Here is a 6589-nt window from a genome sequence, read left to right on the forward strand (position 1 = left end):
GATTTCCCTGTCATTGCGGCCCCGCGCGGCTTTCCCAGGGCCCGTGGGCCGTGGGATGGGCCGGGCCTTCTCGGGCTGGCGCTGACACCGGGCAGGTGTGCCACCGCTCCGCCATGTCGGCGGGGTGCCTCTGCGCCCCAGACCCCAGATCTCGACCCCGCCCTCCCCCACCAGGTGGATTTGATCCGGGTGCCTGCCCCAGAGCCTGGAGGGGCTGGGGCCTGGCGGGGCCGGGGTCAGCGAGAGGACTGGGGGCCCGTTGCACAGTAAGAGGCTCTGGGAGTTTTCATCCATGGACCTATCAACCTTAAAAATAGCTGGCTATTTTATCAGCAAAATGAGTTTATTCAGGAATGGCAGAGGAATCGCAGTTAAGGGTGTGCAAATATAGCCTGTAATAGCCATGTCCAGAGACCAGGGAAAGCCATAGTACTTTACAGAGAAAAAAGGGCAGTTGGGAAGCGCTGCTTTGTATGAAAGTCCATTGGAGGTGTGGCTTACTGTTAGGTTTGGGGAAGTTCAGAATGCCATGAAGCCTACCTGGATCCTACTGCGTCCTTGTTCCGAGATCCGGTGACCTAAAGAGCGATCCTGAGTTCGAGCAACTGCAGTGTTTCCTTGGAGGCTTTAATGCTCCTTTGAAACCAAAAGTGTTAGCAGTTGGATGATGTCTTCCTGTGAAGAGGTTTGAGGAGGCGAGCAGAGCAGCTAGTCATCCACATACTGTAATAAAGCAGAGCCTGCAGGAAACAGCATCCGCATCAGCCTTTAAGCCTGGGAAAAGCAGGAAGGAATTTCAGTGAAACCTTGGGGCATTCATGTCCAGATGTATTGTCCTTCCCAAGTGAAGGCTGAAAAGGTCTCAGCTAGCCTTATCAGCTGGAATTCAGACACACCTCGTTTTATTGTACTTTGCTTTATTGCACTTTGCAGATCTTGTGTTTTTTTCAAATTTAAGCTTTGTGGCAACCCTACATCCAGCAAGTCTGTGGGCGCCATTTTTCCGACAGCATTTGTTCACTTCCTGTCTCTGTGCCACATTTTGGTAATTCTTGGAATTTTTCGAACATTTTCATTACTGTTATATGTGTTATGGTGACCTGTGGTCAGTGATCTTTGATGTCACTATTGCGAAATATTAGAACTTGCTGAAGGCTCGTGATGGTTAGCATTTCTTGGAATAAAGTATTTTCAAATTAAGGTACGTATATCGTTTTTTAGACACAATGCTATTGCACATTTAATAAACTGCATTAGAGTATGAACATAACTTTTATATGCACTGGGACCAGAGTATTCACGTGACTTGCTTTATTGTGATACTCGCTTTTTTGTAACGGTCTAGAACCAACCCCGCAATATCTCCGAGGTGTGCCTGTACCAAAGCGTGTGCAGCACAGATTAATAACAGTGAAAAAATGTGCTTTCAGTAGGAACGGACGCTAGTGGAGTGGGGAGGTTAAGAACAACAGGGTGTCGAGGGGCAGCACGTTGATTATTGCCTGCAGGTCCTGGACAGGCCTCCATCCTCAGCCGTTGGGCTTTCTCACAGGTTATATTTAATAGTATTACAGAGACTAGCACAAGGGGTAGTGAGGCTCTGAGCCTTGGAATCCTCTTACGGGCTTTACACCTTGAAGGGCTTCTTTCCTCATAGGGTATTGATTAGTTCTGGGGAGAGGTTTCGAGGGACCTATTTGAGTCTTAATGGGAAGAGCACTGTGGGTTTTGCCAGTATCAGTTGGAGACGTTCTGCCCATAAGGAGGATGGTAGCTGACTCAGCAGGGACGAATGAGCAGCGTCTCCCGAATCAGCTCCAGGACCGTCAGAGACAAAGCAAAGCCAAGCCAGTGAAGGGTCACTGAACTCACCTGGTTGGCTATTTTGACTGTTACTGTGAAATTCTAGAATTATTTCCCCTTTTGGGAGAAAGAAATTCCGGCATATTTGCTGAGCTGTCTCGGCCCAATAAATGAATAGGGGCGGAGAGACTAAGGAGGGAAGTGTGGGTATCTCTCAGGGGCCTAAGCAAAAAGGAACAGGTTCAGGGACAGGACCCTGTTGAGGTTCATCAGAGACCCCCACTACTTGGATCACTTTCGTGCTCCGAGGCTGGGGCTGCTTTACCGCAGTTGAACTGAGAGTGAGGCTCTGGTGCCAAGAGATTGATTCCCAATCTGGAGAGTTGTTTTTCTGAGCTGATGAAGAGGGAGGGTTGGGAAGAACCCCTGTGGTTCCTCAGAGGCCCGTTGGTGGTGGTCAGGAGGGCGTTGGAAAGGCTGGTTAGAGGGCTGAAGGGCTGAAGGCACTTGAAGCACCTACACTTGTGGCAATCTTTTTCCCAAAGTCCTGGCTTTTTGCGATAATAGCAGGAACTAGGAGGGTTTGGGTTTTGTCTCGGGACCTTCATTTGCTGGAGCTGAAGGTTAAGGGTTTGAGTGGACTTCCTTTCAGTTGAATAGTCTAGAGTGCAGATGAGTTGGTGGCTAAATTAGCTAAATCTGGAGTGGACACGGTTTCCGGTTCAAGCCTGGTCCTTTTATCTAGAAGGGAAGGATCCCAGTTACGCCTGTTAATGAACACAGAGTTAAAGGCTACCTGAGTGGATTCGTGACCAAAGCAAACTTGGGTCTGATCGTCCATGCAGTAAAGCCAATCTCCTGACACCAGCGTGTGAGGAAGGAAAGGGCAGCGTTTACTGCAGGCGCTAAGCAAGGAGTCCACGCAGCTAGTGCTCAAAAGACCCAAACTACCTTAACTCTTCCAGGTAAAGGTTGGTTTTTTTTTTTTTTTTTTTTTGCGGTACGCGGGCCTCTCACTGCTGTGGCCTCTCCCGTTGTGGAGCACAGGCTCTGGACGCGCAGGCTCAACGGCCATGGCTCATGGGCCCAGCCGCTCCGCGGCACGTGGGATCTTCCCAGACCAGGGCATGAACCCGCGTCCCCTGCATCGGCAGGTGGACTCTCAACCACTGTGCCACCAGGGAAGCCCCAAGTAAAGGTTTTTAAAGACAGGTTGAGGGAGGAGAGTTGTGGGGTGTGTGATCAGCTCGTGGACATTTTTTTCTTTTAATAACTTTACTGATTTTTTTTTCTTTTTTTTTTTTCTTTTTTTTTTTTTTTGCTGTACGCGGGCCTCTCATTGTTGTGGCCTCTCCCGTTGCGGAGCACAGGCTCTGGACGCGCAGGCTCAGCGGCCATGGCTCATGGGCCCAGCCGCTCCGCGGCATGTGGGACCCCCCCAGACCGGGGCACGAACCCGCATACCCCGCATCGGCAGGCGGACCCTCAACCACTGCGCCACCAGGGAAGCCCAACTTTACTGATTTTAAAAAAAATATTTATTTTTGGCCACGTTGGGTCTTCATTGCTGCGTGCGGTCTTCCTCTAGTTGCGGCGAGCGGGGGCTACTCTTTGATGCAGTGCTCGGGCTTCTCATTGCAGTGGCTCATCTTTGTTGCGGAGCATGGGCTGTAGGCACGTGGGCTCAGTAGTTGTGGCGCACGGGCTCAGTAGTTGTGGCACACGGGCTTAGATGCTCCGTGGCACGTGGGATCTTCCCGGACCAGGTCTCGAACCCGTGTCCCCTGCATCAGCAGGAGGATTCTTAACCACCGCGCCACCAGGGAAGTTTGGACATTCTTCTGATGGGCTGGTGGTGAGGTTATTGGGAGTCAGCATCATCTACCTTCTGGTTCCAACCGGTCTGGGGTCTACATGCTGGAGCGACAGAATACAGTTAGCTTCTTCCACCTGGTGGGGTTTTCAGTATCTGCAACACAGCTCAAGAACATGGCTCAGAATATTATCTATAGCCCTTGAGGAGGAACTAAAGGTCCTTGGCTTTGTTTAATGGCTAAACTATTGTTTTTTGGTATTGTTTGTTTTTCTTTCTTCTGCATTTTCTCACTTCTCTGATTAAAGGTACTCTTGGAACTCGGGGAAGGCCTGGGAGACTAAAGGTTTTCTACAGACAAGAGGCAGGTGGAGGACATGGTGGGGGGGAGGGGCTGTTCTGGGAAGGCCCCCATAGTGTCCTGCTCGTGTACAGATTCAGTCTCCAGAGGAAGACCAGAATTTTCTTTAAGGACAACCTGAAGTCGACTAGAATAGCTGTGAACATGTTTGTCAGATCGTTGCCTGCCAGCCTGAATTTCGTTCCCATCAACAAGCTTAGGAAAAGCTTTTGAAATGTTCAGTAAAGATCTCCAGCAAGTCCCCATGCCTGTCAAGAGTCAGGGTCTGTTTTTCCAAATCCCTTCCAGATTCCCGCTTGGTTTCATTCAGTATGGGGCCTGACCTTCACTAATAAGCCTGTGGACTAATTGATACATATCTGAGAAGCCAGGCTGACAAGTTTGAATCACTAATGCTAAATTCTTCAGCAAACCTATGGGTTTCTCAGCTACTTTCAGAAGATCTTTGGATTTTCTGAATCCAATTGTTAGCCATCTATGGATGGCTAACAATTCAACTTTACTTAGTTCGGGGAACATAAAACACTAGGGATTTAGCATTTGGACCCCCAGAAGGTTTAACTTTAATAAGTTCAGGGGAGGGGGAAGTGGGCAGAGGTTTTGAGAAAAAGGGGAGTCTCAGCAGGAGGGTTAAGAGGAGGGGATGGGAGGCCCAGAGGAGGTGGGGATGGCAGGGGGTGAAGGGAAGGCGGGGCTGGGGGCACAGGGAGGGGAGGGAAAGGCCTCAGAAGCCATTTCGTGTTCTTTCAAGTGCTTGCTCGCTTCCATTAGTTAGGTTAGAAGTAGTATTTTGTAAAGAGGCAATTTTAGAGTCCTGGATATGTTTGGAAGCCTCAGGGTACAAATTAAAATAAGCATCCCAGAAATTCCCTGGCAATCCGGTGGTTAGGGCTCTGTGCTTCCACTGCAGGGGCCACGGGTTCAATCCCTGGGCTGAGGAACTAAGATCCCACAGGCTGGAAAAAAAAAAAATCCCACTCAGTCTGTTTAGTTTCAGAACAATGGCTTTCTGAGTTGATTCTCAGACAAACAAGTTTGGGGAAAACCAAAGTTCCCCACAATGGCCACTAGTGTTCTGAATTATTTCTGGTTAAGGGACCATAGTTTTTTTTTTTCTTGCGGTACGCGGGCCTCTCACTGCTGTGGCCTCTCCCTTTGCGGAGCACAGGCTCCGGATGCGCAGGCTCAGCGGCCATGGCTCACGGGCCCAGCCGCTCCACGGCACGTGGGATCTTCCCGGACCGGGGCACGAGCACGTGTCCCCTGCATCGGCAGGCGGACTCTCAACCACTGTGCCACCAGGGAAGCCCGGGACCATAGTTTTTAAACATGAAACCAGCTGAGGTTCCTGAAGAGGGGCCGCACTTAGGGCATCGAGATGACTGGGATCGCATCTCTCAGAGGATTTCCCGAGAGCAAAAGAGAAAATCCTAAATGACGTGACCCCAAAGAAGTGTTACGAAAATTCCAGCACAGGCTGGGCGGACACACCTCGTGTCTCCTTGTTTTCCAATAAGGAGAACAAACAAGTATTCAGCAAAAGGACAGAGCCTTCCCCAAAAGCCAAAAAACAGAACAGATGGATCCCAGATAAAGCCAGAGAGCTCAACCAGGAGGGCCTGAATACCAGAGACTGGCCAAGGGCATCGGGCGGCAGGGCCGTCAGCCCCCAGGCTTCTCCTTCAGACCCCACTTCTGGACACCAAGTCATGTCCACTTTACAAGTAAAGCAGCTATTAGCTCTTTTACCAGCAAGATGAGTTTATCTGGGAATAGCAGAGGAATTAGAATTCAGGACGTGCAAACCACGGCTAACCACAGGCAAGTGCGGAGAAGAAAGCACAGGACCATTACTTTGCGGAGAAAAAGGGGACGTTTCACTTGTGGGAAAGTCCATGGGAGGAAACAGAGTTCAGGGTGGTGACAAGTCTCCTTGGCTGGGCTGTCGCCTTCCTCCTGTCCAGGGATGAGTGGGGGGCCCAGGGGCAAGCAAGCTCCCCCTTCAGGCCTCCCTCAGCTCAGGGCCCCTCCCTGGTGTTTTCCAGGCCCCAACTGCCCACTCCCTCCGTGGGGAGCCCACTGCTTCCTGCCTTCTCAGCTCTGACATTTCTGGCCCTCAGGAGGGCTCCCCAGCACGTGCACCTACTGCTCAGCTCCTAGGCTTGTCTGAACCCGTTCCAGAAAGATCTTCCTCCCTCCTGCCCCTTCCCTTCTAGGGGTCGTCCCTGAGGTCTCCTCGGGTCTTCTCCCACACACAGCTCTGCTGGCAGTTCCAGCGATGTCCTCACGCGCCCCTCCCTGCAGTGAGTTACCAGGGAAACGCTGCCATCTGGAGGATGCATGTGCAGGAGGGCAAGTCACAGGCTGTCAAACCTGAGGGCGCAGGAGCCCCCGCCCCCCGAGACCTGGTTCAAAGGGCATGTTCTGGGCCCGCCCCCAGGGTGCCAGCCCCACTAGGTCACCTCGGGCTCCCCTGAGACCCTGGGAAAGAGCTAGACGGAGCATGGGGCAGATCCCTGGGTGGTCCAGAGCGGGGTCAGCACAGCCTGTGGGCTCTTGTCCCCTCAGGGCCCAGCCGGCTGCAGCCCCTGGATGGACGTGGCCCTGGGAAC

This window comes from Globicephala melas, chromosome 6, assembly GCF_963455315.2.
Source record: "Globicephala melas chromosome 6, mGloMel1.2, whole genome shotgun sequence".
NCBI lineage: Eukaryota > Metazoa > Chordata > Mammalia > Artiodactyla > Delphinidae > Globicephala > Globicephala melas.